We start from the raw sequence: 16,553 nt of genomic DNA, 5'->3' as shown, positions 1-16,553 counted from the left end.
GAACACTTTAGCAGCCTGATCTGCTTGTTGGTTGTTTCGATGTTCCTCAGTTGCCCGACTTTTAGGTACGTGACGTACCTTCACGACTAGTTTCTCTAGCCGAGCAGCAATATCTTGCCACAGTTCAGCAGCCCAAATAGGTTTACCTTTACGCTGCCAGTTGCTTCGCTTCCACTGCTTTAACCACCCCCACAAGGAATTTGCCACCATCCATGAGTCAGTGTAGAGATACAGCCTTGGCCACTTTTCTCGTTCAGCAATGTCTAAAGCCAGCTGGATGGCTTTTACCTCTGCAAATTGACTTGATTCACCTTGTCCTTCTGTGGCTTCTGTGACTCGTCGTATGGGACTCCATACAGCAGCTTTCCACTTCCGATGCTTTCCTACAAGACGGCAGGATCCATCGGTGAACAGGGCATACTGCTTCTCATCCTCTGGTAGTTCATTATATGGTGGGGCTTCTTCAGCACGTGTCACCTCCTTTTCTGGTGGCATTCTGAAGTCTTTGCCTTCTGGCCAGTCCATGATCACTTCTAAGATTCCTGGGCGATTAGGGTTTCCTATTTGAGCCCTCTGTGTAATTAATGCAATCCATTTACTCCATGTAGCATCAGTTGCGTGATGAGTAGTAGGAACCTTACCCTTGAACATCCAGCCTAGTACTGGTAATCGGGGTGCCAGGAGCAGCTGTGCCTCAGTACCAATTACCTCTGAAGCAGCTCTAACTCCTTCATACACTGCCAGTATCTCTTTTTCAGTTGGAGTGTAATTGGCCTCGGAGCCCTTGTAACCTCGACTCCAAAATCCTAGGGGTCGACCTCGAGTCTCCCCCGGCACTTTCTGCCAGAGGCTCCAGGTAGGACCATTGTCCCCAGCTGCAGTGTAGAGCACATTTTTAACATCTTGTCCCATACGGACTGGTCCAAGGGCTACTGCATGCACAATCTCTTGTTTAATCTGTTCAAAAGCCTGTTTTTGTTCAGGGCCCCACTGAAAGTCATTCTTCTTTCTGGTCACTTGATAAAGAGGGCGTACAATCTGGCTGTAATCTGGAATATGCATTCTCCAGAAACCCACAACGCCTACGAAGGCTTGTGTTTCCTTTTTGTTAGTTGGTGGGGACATAGCTGTTATTTTGTTGATCACCTCTATCGGGATCTGGCGACGCCTATCTTGCCATTTAATCCCTAAAAACTGGATCTCCTGGGCAGGCCCCTTTACCTTGCCTCTTTTTATGGCAAAACCAGCTTTCAGAAGAATTTGGATGATTTTCTCCCCTTTGTCAAAAACTTCTGCTGCTGTATCACCCCATACAATGATGTCATCAATATATTGCAAATGTTCTGGAGCTCCACCCTTTTCTAGTGCAGTCTGGATCAGTCTGTGGCAAATAGTAGGACTGTGTTTCCACCCCTGGGGCAGTCGATTCCAGGTGTACTGGATACCTCTCCAGGTAAAAGCAAACTGTGGCCTGCACTTTGGTGCCAAGGGAATAGAGAAAAATGCATTAGCAATGTCTGTAGTGGCATACCACTTGGCTGCCTTTGACTCCAGTTCGTATTGAAGTTCTAGCATGTCTGGCACAGCAGCACTCAGAGGTGGTGTAACTTCATTTAGGCCACGATAGTCCACAGTTAATCTCCATTCTCCATTAGACTTTCGCACTGGCCATATAGGACTATTAAAGGGTGAGCGAGTCTTGCTAATCACTCCTTGATTTTCTAATTGTCTAATCAGTTTATGAATGGGGATCAGGGAGTCTCGATTGGTGCGATATTGTCGTCGGTGCACCGTGGCAGTAGCAATTGGCACCTGTTGTTCTTCAACTTTCAGCAACCCCACAACAAAAGGATCCTCTGAGAGGCCAGGCAAGGTAGACAGCTGTTTAATGTCCTCAGTCTCTACAGCTGCTACACCAAAGGCCCATCTATATCCTTTTGGGTCCTTAAAATACCCTTTCTTAAGGTAGTCTATGCCAAGGATGCATGGAGCATCTGGACCAGTCACAATGGGGTGCTTTTTCCATTCATTTTCAGTTAGGCTCACTTCGGCCTCCAATACAGATAACTCTTGAGATCCCCCTGTTATTCCCGAGATACTGACAGATTCTGTCCCTTTATGATTCGATGGCATGAGGGTGCACTGTGCACCAGTGTCTACCAGGACTCGATACTTTTGTGGTTCTAATGTGCCAGGCCATCGAATCCACACAGTCCAATAAACTCGGTTGTCCCTCTCCTCCTCCTGGCTGGAGGCAGGGCCCCTCTAATTAAAGACTGGATTCGTGCAGCTCACGGGGATTGGACCTTCATTTCCCCTATTCACTCTTGGAAAAAAAGGATTTGAGGCCCATCTACCCTGACTGGGGTCCTGCTCATTGGTAACTGGAGCAGCCATCCTCCTAGGAAAATTCTCACTGGTATTTCTGTTAGCTTGCAACTCACGTACTCGTGCCTATAGGGTACTGGTAGGTTGTCCATGCCATCTGTTCATGTCCTCCCCATAATCACGCAGGGTAAACCACAGGATACCTCGTGACGTGTCCCGTTTCCTTTGAGCCGGTCCAGTAGGAGGGCGTTTCCTCCTAAAGGCTGCAACGCGGGCCTGTGTAGGTAGAGAGTCAAGTTTATTCTCGATCCTGGACAGTTTGTCTGACAGTTGTTTAAATGAGTCCTTGTTTTCCTTAGTCAGTTTTTCCACAGCCGAGACACGGGCCTGCAGTGGGGAAGAAATACTATCTTCATACTGTCGCATATAGTTAGCCATTTCGCCCACACTAGGTCATGCCATAGCATCTTCTCCCCAGACTAATATTGACAATGTATGGGTATGTGTTGGTGGAGCACTCTTCACAACCTTCCGGAACATGGATCGGTTGCATTCCACTTCATCAGGATTTACAGGATCTACAATTTCCTGAGGGTGTTTATAAATGATCTCTTGCACAGCTAGTTCTCTAAGGTAGTTAATACCTTTTTCTATAGTGGTCCATTTGCTTAGGTGGCTCATAACATCATCTTTATAGGGATACCTGCTCTTTACAGCTGACAAGAGTCGCCTCCAGAGACTGATAGTGTTCGACCTTCTTGGAAGCATCTTATCAATACCACCATCTCTGGACAGGGATCCCAACTGTCTGGCTTCTCTACCATCCAGTTCTATGCTATCTGCCCCATTATCCCAGCATCGGAGCAACCAGGTAATAATTGGCTCACCGTCATAACGACTAAAATCTTTTCTTATATTTCGCAGTTCTTTCAGGGATAAGGAGTGGTAGGTTATCTCTACGTCCGAGTCCGAGTCCTCCTGTGATTGTTCTGCTTTAGAAGGACCTTTCTTGTCCTTCTTGTGTAATGGGTCTGCTTTAAAAAGACGATCAAGGAAACCCCCCTCTGTGTCAGGCCCTGACTCTGACTGAGAAGGGCCCTCACCTGGGTCCTGTGCTGGCTCTGCCTTAGAAGGCTCCGAGTCATCATCCTTCACTTTACTAGCTGATTTCTTTCGGTGTTTTCTCCTGGTTACAGGGGCAGCATGATACCTACCGCTGTTGCTGCACTGACATCTAATCACATACCACACCAGAAACACATTCAGGACAAACGAAAATAAAACCATGCCACCTAGACAGCACCATCCTAATTTCGCAAAATCTAGTGGAATCACCTTGGCAGAAAAGGAGAAGGTACTATTTCCCAAAGTAAAATTGGAAGTTTAATCGTTAACAGAATCAGCTAAAGGACTCCCGGAGTGCGCAGATAAAATCTCTGCTACCGAGGTCAGAGTAGTAACAACCCAGTTTATCACAACATAAATCCGTACGAAACGCCATAACAAAACAATGCATGTTGACCAGTACCCAGCAATGATAAACTGCACATAAACACTAACGAACAACGGCAAGTAAGGTATTATTACACTTAACTCTGTAAAAGGCTTAATAAAGAGACGAGATAGCACAGCGATCAAAAATGACATTACCATCTTCGCTATCTGTTTTAATTTCTAACCCCTCGTAAATCTCAAAGGAAGAACTCCGATACTCTCTCAGCTGAGCTCTCCGGGTCTCCTCCCACTGGAGCTGGGATTCGACTTACCAGAGCAAGCTGTCGGAGCTTCTTTCGTGCCCCACGTTGGGCGCCAATAAATCTGTCACGGTTTAAAGCTGGGCCAGCTATTAAAACTGTGGCAGATGCCCTCTGTTATCCCCCCCCCCCTCCCCTCAAAGGGAAAGGGAAAAGGGAGAGAGACTTCCGGGTTGGAAAGTTAAAACAGTTTTAATAAACTATAATAATGAAAAAGAGTATAATAATAATAATAGAAATAATCAAATATATACAAATATATATACAAAACCAAGATTGAGCTCTCCTGAAGTCAGCCACGTCACCACCGGCACTGCAGGGCAGGCTCCGGGAAGGCCCAGGCTGGGCCTAGCGACGGTTGAGAGCTGGATTCAGGGATGCACGGATCGGGATCGGGGGCAGCAGGAAAACAGACGGAGTCCTCCTTGGACACCGGCCATAGCAGAAAGAGAGCGAGACCCTCGTGATCCCCCCACTTTATACCGAGAATGACGTGTATGGGATGGAATACCCTCGTTGGTCAATTTTGGGTCACCTGCCCTGTCTGCTCCCCGCTGCAGCTGCAACCCCCCTTCGGCTCTTCACTTGTAAGCAGTGAGGAATTCAGCAGTGACCTTGGTTTCTCTAAGAATAAATACAGCAAGAGCCTTACTGCACAACATCCCTACCGGTGCCTCAGCGATAACTACAAACTTCGGGCGTTATCAGTCCTGGAGGCAGACACTGTCTGCAAACATGCAGTTAGTTTCAGAAAGTGCAGTTACTTAGAGGAGACTTAGCTGAAAACAGAAATCACTGAAAGGAAAATCGGCCTGGTTTAGGCCAAACCAGGACAGTTAGAAAAAGTAGAAGGTTGATGTCTACTAGCACTAGGATATGCTCTGTAAGAGGGTCAGAAGGGATCTGCTGTTGGCTGCTTGGTTCCCAGACCACTTTGGCATTAGGCTTGAGGCTCCTCTACCTGATGACAACTGCCTGCAGGACATATGTCAAACAGAAATTGTCTCTGGACAGCTGTGGATTTTTGTCTACTGCCTTGCTGATTTCACCCTGCTCCTTGCCACATCCCTGTATGCTGGGAAGGTGAAGATGAGGGGGTGATTATCACAACAATTTTATAGGCTTTACACCTCTCCACTAGTAACTGGCAACTACAAAAGTTTACTTTCTTTTTCTACCACTACAGCAGCTCAAAAGGAGTAGGACCGTATCTGATGATGTCACTCACTATTTTATATAAAAGCTTGCTTTGTAGATAGTCACTTGTTTGGGTTTTTTTTTGCTAGGTGTGATTGATCAGAGGCTCCCTCTTGGGTGGAAAACAAAATTCTTTGCACTCTGCCCAGGAACATGCAAAAGTAAATTGCATTCCTTAGTTGCTCATGATGCATTAAATTTCCTGATTTATGAACAATAAATCAAGAGTTTAAATGGAATGTAACTTCATATTGAGCAAAAAGTCACACTAAAGACAAATGCAGTGTAACCTTCAGACAAGTAAATCTGCTGAAGAATTTCAAGTAAAACTATCAGCTTGAGAGTACCTTTGCTCTTCTGACTGGGAGAGGAAAAAAGTAACTACAACTTTCCTTTCCTTTTTATCCATTCTTACTGTTGTTTATCAAGGTGAGACAAAATCAAACTTTAGGTTTCACATTTCCTCCTAGACACATATTGTAACCTACTCCTACAGTTTAGTGCTGTATAGGACTTTCAAAGTAACTGGTTGCTCCATTCCTCAAATGTGTCTCACTAAACAGATTTAGTTGGTACCACAATGGAGATACATCCAAATAAAATGGTTTTTGTTTTATTTTACTTCCTTACTGAAGATGTATTTGTACAAAGCCTGATCTTGAATTATATAACATTTTAAGAAATGCCTAAAGCAGTATGTATCTAACTGATTTTTAGTTAGTTCCCTTTGCTCACTTTCAGGGTCTGGAAAAGCTGCCACATCAGTTCATGGATCCCAGCAGTTTTTAATTTCAGGATGAAAACTTAAAAGGATTAAGAGAAAACAGTAGAAAATCATTAAAATCCTCATATGCTCCAAAACTTTGTCTTTTATATGCAAAAGATTTCGGTGGTGTAATGACATTGACATTATGATGTAGGTCACTGTCATGGTTTAACCCCAGTCAGTAATTCAGCACCACCAGTGAGCCGGTTGCTCACTCCCCCACAGTGGCATGGGGGAGAGAATAGGAAGAGTAAAAGTGAGAAAACTCATGGCTTGAGATAAAGACAGTTTAATAGGTAAAACAAAAGCCGTGCACACAAGCAAAGCAAAACAAGGAATTCATTCACTACTTCCCATTAGCAGGCAGATGTTCAGCCATCTCCAGGAAAGCAGGGCTCCATCATGAGTAAAAGTTACTTGGGAAGACATACACCATAACTCTGAACACCTCCCCTTCCTTCTTCTTCCCCCAGCTTTATATGCCGAGCATGATGTCATATGGTATGAAATATACCCTTGGTCAGTTGGTGTCAGCTGTCCCAGCCGTGTCCTCTCCCAGCTTCTTGTGCACCCCCAGCCTACTTACTGGTGAGGTGGTGTGAGAAGCAGAAAAGGCCTTGACTGCATGTAAGCACTGCTCAGCAATAACAAACACATCTCTGCATTATCATCAACACTGTTTCCAGTACAAATCCAAAATGTAGCCCCATACTAGCTACTATGAAGAAAATTAACTCTATCGCAGCCAATATCAGCACAGTCACCACCCAATTACCAGCAAAATGCCAGTAGGTTGCATCCTATCCTTCCTATGTAAGCGCAGTCCTCTCAAAAGCCTCAGCAATGCTCTCTGGTAACCTGAGTTGGTGCCACAGTCACATGGTTTCTACTGGGTGTCAACTTGTCTTTCCCAATGCAGTTAACATCAGGACTCAGCATTCCAACCCTTTTTGGGGTGTCACCTTACACACTGAGTGGCCTGAACACGCTTTCAGGATATGTTTTCTTCCATTCTCCTATGTAACTTCTGCACAGTCCATATTCTAACTCAATTTCAACTCATCTCAAAGCAGTTTCTCTAGCATAATAAACTTTTTTTAAAGCACAAGGTCACTTCTTTCTGAAATTTTTCCCAATTAGTCAGATGATCTTTCTACTCTCACTCCTATCATTCATAACTGTGGTAGTAACACTTTCAAGTGTAGATCAAACCTATCTCGTTTACAGCTAGATAATACTGTGAATAATTCCTCACTTGCTTTACTGAACACAATTTACCATTTTTGAATATGTGACCTAGTATAATACATTTACCCCTTTATCTGTCCACTGTTAAAGAAAATGAAGAGGTGCCTCTGGCATTTCTACAGAGCTCAGTGAGTATGGGATTGTGAACCAGCAGTAAGTAATCTGTAAGCCTACAAAATGTTTTGCTAACATGTGTAAATGACTAAATAATGAGTGATAATGGAGGTGAAGGGCAGAAATAACATAATTGATGCAGTGCATCAGAATTCTACTTTAGCATGTGAAGACAGAACTAAAACTGAACGTGTAGAAATACCTTCAGATTTGTACAAGCATGAATAGACATTTAACTGTATTGTAATATAGGTAAGAGATCTGAATCTGTAATGTATCTGCAGCTTCTCTCAAAATGTTGTTCTCCGATATGACTATATCAATGCATTGTTTTCTTCTGTCATATTTTATTCTCTGGAAGAAAAGATGACAGTTCTAAAAGATGCAGGCTGATAGTACAAGATACATTGCAATATAGTATGCTGTTTAACCTGCTTTTCTTCAACTTAAGCATTTATTAGGTAAAATTATGGGATGTATCCTGTTCAGAGGAACTTTGGCTGCAAAACTAGTTTAGTTACACTGCTTGAAGACTGGAGGGGACACAAGAGGGTCACACAGAGAACCGTGGTTTCTGAGTTGTGTGCAAATGTTCTCCATAAAGGCTTACAAGCTGACAAGATGTGATGGGAGAGAATGAATAGACAAGGAATTGAATGGACAGCTTTCCTTTAGTCATCATGGAAAAATGTAAAATGACACATTAAATCTCCTCAAAGCAACTATAAATATAGGTAAAACTAGGACATCCCAGAGTGGGACTTCTACATATCTTTTTTCTTGTGTGTATTTTTCCCTGATAAATGACTTAAAGCATCATCTTAAGAAATTCACAAAACTCTGCTACATATCTCGGCAACAACCTGTAGGGTATATGTTTTCAATGTCTTATAACTTTAGTTTGTAAACATCACTAAGAACCTCTTCCTTGATGATGAGCATGTGTACAATTGCGAAAAAGTATATGTGACACGACTCCCATGAGCAGTTTCATTGATTAAGCCTACTCTGTACATGAACTGTAGGATATTATGTCACCTGGCATGCCAGGATACTGCTGAAATCTACAACTTGCCTGCATAATGTAGCCACCAAAATCCAAAGCTGTCTAAGACCTTAGAAGATCATCTAGGAAAGTTTCCTGGTGATTTTTTCACCTAATGAAGGTTTCTTGACACACTTTCAAGGGCAGAATTAAAAACGGAGAATTGATTGTTGGATGTGGAGTGCCAATGCATGTCCACAGTATTAAGCTTTTCCTTCTAGAATTACATGTTGCATGATCCCAGCCTCAAGAGGATTACAGCAGCTAAACAGTACAGGTGGACTGAAAATTTCCCTCAAGCCTCTCCCTATGCTGGAGCATAGATGTTGCTTTTAAAGCAAGAATTGGTGTTAACTACATGTCTAAGTGTTGGCAGGTGCCCAAATCCTTTTAAGTGTAAGTAGCTTATCTTGGCTTCTCTTGGTACCTATATCACATGTAATCTGTTTAGAATAACAAGAATGACAGTTAATTTCTTGTAATTTACATTTCTGTGGTGTATTACCATGCAGTTCCCAGTAAGCTCTGAGTGTTAAATTAATTTCAGTAATGAAAATGTTTAACTTTACAACCTATTATTTGTAAACAGGTATGAAAACATACATTTTATTTAGAAAGGGAACAAGTATTTGTCCCCCACAACATTTACGATGCTTAGTTTAAAGCCTCAGGTTTTCATGCTTTTATCATGGTATTTATTCTTTTCTCCTTAAGAAATCAGGATGTCTCATGAATCCATTTATACCATTAGTTAAATCAGTCATGTTCCCTGATTACATAGTCAGTGCTTTCTTTCACACTTTGCATTAAGTAGCTGTTAGTTCTCTAATTTTACTCTGTTCTTAATTTTGGCCTTTATCCAGGAAGGCACTTAAACATGGGCTTATTTGCCTGACTTCAATGAAACTATGTACACACTAAAAGTTAGATTGTATACAAGTTCCTTGCTGGAACAGGACCTTTGAGTTAGACACCTTTATTTTTGAGCCTGCTACAACTATGAATTATTTATCTCTTTTAATTTATCATTCACTTCTGGGACTCTAAAAATGTAAAATACTTCACAGACTCCTGTCTATTTGAAAATAAGCACAGGTTGCTTCTCCTTTTTTATGAAACATAGATTTATTGGCTAGACAAAACAGATACAAAGTGTCATTTTCCTTGAATTATTTAATAAAGGCATAAATAAATGAAAGGAAACATTTTGCTTTGATCATCAAGGGGCTATGTAGCTCAAGAGACTAGAAACAGCCAAGCATAGATTTGAGTATGACACATGATGTACTGACAGCAATTCATTACCATCTCAATAGTATCTTTGTTACCATCTTGGCTGCTTGGCACAAACATGAAGCGAGCTGATGGCCTTTATCCAATTCATAGAGGACATGTCAACATCAAAAATCCACCGATATAACTGAAACTAATTGTCCCATAAATTAGTCATTTCAGAAGGCAGTCCAAGAGCTTAGCATTTCCATTTTCTATTAACTGTTTCTGAATGTAGTTAATGCTCATAAATGGAGCTGAAACAGAGAAGGAAGGCAAACAGCAGCAGACAATACTTACTTGTTTAATCCTTAATCAGAAACTCATTGAGAATATTTCTAAAATTACATCTCTGAATTTACTTTGATTAAAAAAGCAAAAACATAATCTTTTTTCTCATTTAAAGAAGTGATATGCCTTACTCTTAGCAAACTGTAAATAATGCAACTTGCATGGAGAATCTATAAGTTAAATTCTAAACAAATGTTTTAGACAGTCACTTTTTAAAAGTATCATGAATTTCTTAAAACATAAATGATACATTTAAATAATCAGTCTTCCTCTTATAGATACAAAATAGAAAAGAGTCATTAAAGAATCTGCTGTTCTTTTTAGGCTTCAAGGTTGTGCTGAAAGAACTTTTCTTGGAAAAAGTGCACGCAACGCGTGTTTCATTCCCAGAGACCATTGATGGGCAACAGCCATTGTAAAAGACCAGGTACATAATCCCTCATTACTTTGCTTGTATTGTTCAAAGTCTACATGAAAACTACTGGAAACTAATACAGACCTGTACAGAACGTTTCAGATATGATAATGTGGTCTCCTCAAAGTATCATAGCTGAGTAGGGATGATTAAGGCCCTGGCAATAAAAACAGATAAGTTTACTCTGAGGAGATTTTCTACAATTTGCATTGAACTTCAGGGGAGACTCACTGCCCATCCATACTGCTAGCTCACACGAGCATTAACAGGGACAGCAGAGATCTATCCGGTAGCCATGAGGACAAGAAAAACAGTGCATTAGCACACAGTCCAGAATCCAGTATTTGTCACATAGATGAGTTCAGTATCCTATGTCAGACCTGGAATATACGGTTATAAAATTTAGCTTCCTGCTAATGTGGCATGCCCATATACTGTTGCCCACATTTCTACTGCTGCACAGACATAGTGTTCTTTAATTTTTGTAGGTCTTAAGTTCCTATAAAATCACGTGCTATGGGGACAGATTGAGCTTAAGATGTCCCCAGAGATGTTGGATGTGTAATATGCTATGTGCCAAGCATTAAGCTGAGGATTATTCATTTCAGCAGCACTATAGTCTCATTGGTCTTCTTTCTTTCCACTTCTTTCCAATTTTCTTTAATTATCTGTTTCTTTCTCAAACACCCTTCACAAAATTCCCAAATGAGTAACTGATCATGTCTTCTGAAAACACAATCTGCTATAAATTCCTCACATATTAATGTACTTTGTAGAATAACCATGTACTATAATGATGGAAGGAAATTTTCTTACTATAAAGATATTAGATTTATTAGCAAAACTGAATATTGTCTATTTATGCATCCCTTTCTCAACTTCATTAAAACATCAATCTGGCAACTCATTATTAATCAAATATTTAATAAAACTTATCACATCACGTGATGCACATATACTTCAAATTAAGCATATTTCTAGACTGTATCTGCAGCAATCAAGAGAAAAAATGCAATCCTGCAATTCTTTGAATCTTTTTATAATAATGTAGGTATATACATAAGATGAAGATGGGGAGTGAGAAAACATTCACTCGCACTCACCCTGTCCCCAAGAACAGTGAGTTAACATTTGAAGTTACTGACCATGCAGTTTTGATTTAAAAGCTATTGGTTACATTTATTTAATTTCTTTGAAAGTCCAAATTTAAATTACATACAGGTACATGCAAGACTACTTTCATAAAATGGATGTCTAGTCATAGACATTTTAAATTTCAAACATTTTTAACTAATCTTTCATAAGAAGTTGTCAGCTGGGACAGTGCTATTACTGAATTAGATTTTTCATATAATTTTAGAGCACTCACATCATACAGAAGAGTCTTCGTCTCCATTACAGTATTTATGTTGGTAAATCAGCCCTTTAGAGACAGAAGTGAGGTTTCCATCACTCAGCAAAGTGTGGGCCTAGTGTGGGGGGTTTGCTCCAGACCTATAGCCTCAAAAAAGTTAATAGATATAGAATTCATAAAATGAGATTTATTTCCCCTGAATGAAAATTTGTGTAACTCCTGTAACAGATAGCCCAAGGATTTGGGAAACATCCTTTTATTGGACCATTTGGGAAGACATAAACTGTGTCCTGGGGAGAAATCAGCTCATTGCAACTGATATTTCAGTTTATTATAACTAATTTATGAACAAAGAACATTCTAAAGATTAAGCTCCTTCTTGTACTTTTTAAGACAACAAAAGTAGTATGACTGAAAATTTACTGTTCTTGCTGAGTAATTCTCATAAGAGACAACTAAAGCTGTTGGGGGCTATTTAAGAATCTTCTTGGCTGGGTACTTTTTCCCCTTCTTCAGCAGACTATATAAAGCAGAATTATTCTTCCATTAGGAAAAAGTATGTGAAGATTATAATATTTTATTGTATTTCCTCTCTTTTGGAATACACATTCAGACTTCTAAAATGTTAGGTCTTACTGTAAGCTTGGTTTCAGAGCTGATATAAAAACATTTGACATTAGTTTTCAAATTTTATTTGAGGGTCTGACTCCTCCTCCTCAGTCTATGCTACTGGAAGTATAAGGTGCTTATTCAGTGACAGATAATTCAACCTCCTGTTTCCAAATCTCATTTGTAGTTTTGAATTGTTACAAAATTTAAAGTGGACTGTGAGAAAGTTCTTGAGAGCTTTAATACCTGCTATTTTTGAAAGGGGTGTTCAATTCTGTGCAAGTTGAGCGTGTTTGATCTTAGAAATATGCAGTCACAAAAGGAGAGAATGTTATGTATAGCTATGATCTTTGCATAGGTGCCTGATAGTTTTGTACATGCTACTGTGTTTTGTGATTTGAGATCCAAAGATGACTGAACACATGCACTGGCTGGAGATGACAACACCCACCTTTCTGAATATATGCTTACTAGTGGGTAGAGGAGGTAAGTGGCAGAAAATCTGCATAATGCTGGCCAAATACCCTTGTTCACCAACTGGTACTCTGAGAAGTACCCATTTTTATCCCAGATATATTCTACTGTTTCCTCAGCAGTAGTAGCAGTGCACTCCTCCTTTTCAAGGGAGACAGAGGCAGCATAGACTAGTTCACAGTCCTCCAGAGTCTTCTGAGTACAAGGATGTGCTCTGTCTCATTAAGAAGTCTGCATAACACAACACTTCTCTGTTTGCTCTGCAGAGGTGATGTAATACTGAAAGTCAGAGCATATGCTTCTATCACCAAATACATCTACCTTTCCACATGGCTTTTTGTGTTCCAGATGGAATTTGCCACAGCCCCTCAGATCCCCAAGTACCTTCCATAAAAGACAGAGGAAAGATGTTAATGCCCTCTGATTTCATGGATGTAGGCTACTCTGCCTGCCCTAAAAGAATTCCAGTGAACTCTGAGCTGATGAACACATAGAAAGCATTGGTGAATTCAGGAGTAGCTCTCTAGTACTTCCTGGATCCATTTGCTTTTCTTCCATGCTGACCTTTTGAGCCATGCTTCCTTTGTGATTGTATTTTGTCTGTTTCACTAAGCCTAATGTCTCTGCTCGTATGCAATAACAGTTCAAACTATTTCTGCATTTGCATAGCTGGCAGTCGGTACAGACGCTGTTCTCATCATCGAGTTGGAAATTATTCAGAATTCAAAAGCCTGCCTGATTTCCTTTGGCAGGGAAAAGTTCAGGAGTTGCAGCTGATGGCAGCTATAGTTGAATGAAACACAATGTGAAAGCACTGCCTATTCTTTCTTCCCCTCTCGCTTTTGTCTAACCAAATAATGCTCACAAGAGGTGGAGAAAGTGACCTTTCTTATGCAGATTCCACCTATCACTATAGATTAAATGAGTTAGTGACTTCTGGAGAATACCACTATGCTATGTTGAATTAAACACGTTATTTTGTATAGTGATGAACTAATTAAAAACAGAGAAACATTTCTTCCTCTTTTTATTTCTCTCCACCTCACAGATGTGAATGTTATATTGTGTCCCAAGTGTCTTAGAGAGAGGTTGTTTTTCCAAGTATGATTTTATCTTCTGCTACACCTACCTTTAAAATCTGCAAAAAGGTGAAGATTCTTTACATAAAACGCATGTTTGAGAGTTAGGAAAAGTATACACTGCAGATTCACTACTGATATATGCCATAAATATTTCCTTTTCCTATTAAGTCTGTTTTATTCTACTTCATGGCTAAAGACCTGCTCAGCATCAAAAACCAAAAATAACCTCCATCACAAGACTGGATTATCTTTAAATAAGTATACTGAGACAGTAGGAAAAACAGAAACTCATCAAATGAAAGAAATATGGAATTATATTATATAGAAATGGAATTTTCCAACTTGATTTCAAAATGAAAAAGCACCACTGAAAACCCTTGTGAGGGTCACTTCAAGTTTGCAGAAATCTATTGAGATTCACAAGTGTCCTCAGCTTCCAACTAAAAAGTAATCAATTACCATTATTTTTGAAAGCCACTAGAAGCTTTACTGTCTTTAGAAAGAGAATAATTCATTATAGACTGGATACCGTACTCAAGGTGCGGCCTCACTAGTGCTGAGTACAGGGGCACAATTACTTCCCTAGTCCTGCTGGCCACACTATTCCTGATACAAGCCAGGATGCTGTTGTCCTTCTTGGCCACCTGGGAACACTGCTGGCTCATGTTCAGCCAGCTGTCCACCTATACACCCAGGTCCTTTTCCACCGGGCTGCTTTCCAACCACTCTTCCCCCAGCCTGTAGCGCTGTATGGGGTTGTTGTGGCCAAAGTGTAGGACCCGGCACTTGGCCTTGTTGAACTTCATGCCACTGGTCTCAGCCCATCTATCTAACCTGTCCAGATCCCTCTGCAGAACCATCCTACCCTGCAGCTGATCAACACTCCCACCCAACTTAGTGTTGTCCGCAAATTTACTGAGAGTGCACTCAATACCCTCATCCAGATCATTGATAAAAATATTAAACAGGACTGGGCCTAGTACTGAGCCCTGGGGGACACCACTACTGACCAGATAGCAACTGGATGCGGTACCGTTCACCACCACTCTCTGGGCCTGGTCATCCAGCCAGTTCTTAACCCAGAGAAGAGTGCACCTGTCCAAGCTGTGGGCTGCCAGCTTATCCAGGAAAATGCCACGGGAGACAGTATCAAAACCTTTGCTGAAATCCAAGTATACTACTTCCACAGCCTTTCCCTCTTCCACTAGGTGGGTCACCTGGTCATAAAAAGAGATCAGGTTGGTCAGGAAGGACTTGTCTCTCCTAAACTAATGCAGACTGAGCCTGATCCCCTGATTGTCCTGTATGTGCAGTGTAATCTCACTCAAGATGATCTCTTCCATGACCTTGCATGGGCACTGAGGTCAGGCTGACAGGCCTGTAGTTCCCAGGATCCTCCTTCCATCCCTTCTTGTGGATGGGCGTCACATTGGCCAGCCTCCAGTCATCTGGGACCTCCCCAGTTAGACAGGACTGATAATAAATAATGGAGAGCAGCTTAGCAAGCTCTTGCACCAGCTCCCTCAGTACCCTTGGGTGGATACCATCTGGTCCCATAGACTTGTGAGCATCCAAGTGGCACAGCAAGTCGCTAACTACTTCCTCCTGAATTACAGGGGGTCTATTCTGCTTCCCGTTCCTGTCTATTGGCTCAGGGGGGCAGTTGTCCTGAGGATAACCGGTCTTACTGTGAAAGACTGAGGCAAAAAAGGTATTAAGCACCTCAGCCTTTTCCTCATTCCTGGTCACAGTGTTCCCCCCCGCATCCAACAAGGAATGGAGATGTTCCCTTGATCTCCTTTTGTTGTTTATGCATTTACAAAAACACTTTTTATTATCTTTTACTGTAGTGGCTAGGTTGAGTTCTAGTTGAGCTTTTGCCTTTCTAATTTTCCTTCTACATGACCTAAAAACATCCTTGTACTCTTCCTGAGTTGCCTGCCTTTTTTTCCAAATTAGGGTCAGATTTTTTACTACCAGTGGTTAATCTTTACCCTGTTATTTAAATAAGATCCAAACAATGAATTTATGCCTCAGTCTTAAGTCTATGTATCTTTACATTCCTCACTCTTTTTTAAAAAAGTGTGATTTTGCTTAATAGTTATTGCTTGGCTTTGCTCTCTTTTTCAAGATGCCTAGATGGCTATGCGTAACCTATGTGTAGTCTGTCCTCTTGTAATAACACACATGAAGAAATAATCATTGTTTTCTCCTTTATGCTGTTGTTTCCCTGGAAATAGAAGTTCTGTAACAACATAGCAAAACATTGCTGAGTATCAAAACATTTTGATATTAATCTTGTATTTAAAATTAGGTAACAGAAATATACACTTTTGTTCTCCAGTTAAAAATCCTATTTTAACCACAGAAATAACCATTTTGACTCTTCTCCACTGAAAGTTCAGGTTTTTTGCAACTGCTATAATATGCAAAATACTGACAGTGTGTTGATTTTAAGTCTTATGTTGATCTGTATATCTCTACAGAAGAAAAAATGTCAGAATATTAAACTAATTTATTTGTATTATATGTATTATATGCATATATATTTGTATAGATATACAATGCATAAATAAAATAGTCGTCTTCAATAATTTTTGTTTG

The sequence above is a fragment of the Nyctibius grandis genome, chromosome Z (assembly GCF_013368605.1).
Source record: "Nyctibius grandis isolate bNycGra1 chromosome Z, bNycGra1.pri, whole genome shotgun sequence".
NCBI classification, from domain to species: Eukaryota; Metazoa; Chordata; class Aves; order Nyctibiiformes; family Nyctibiidae; genus Nyctibius; species Nyctibius grandis.
Note: the sequence above shows the minus strand (reverse complement) of the source record.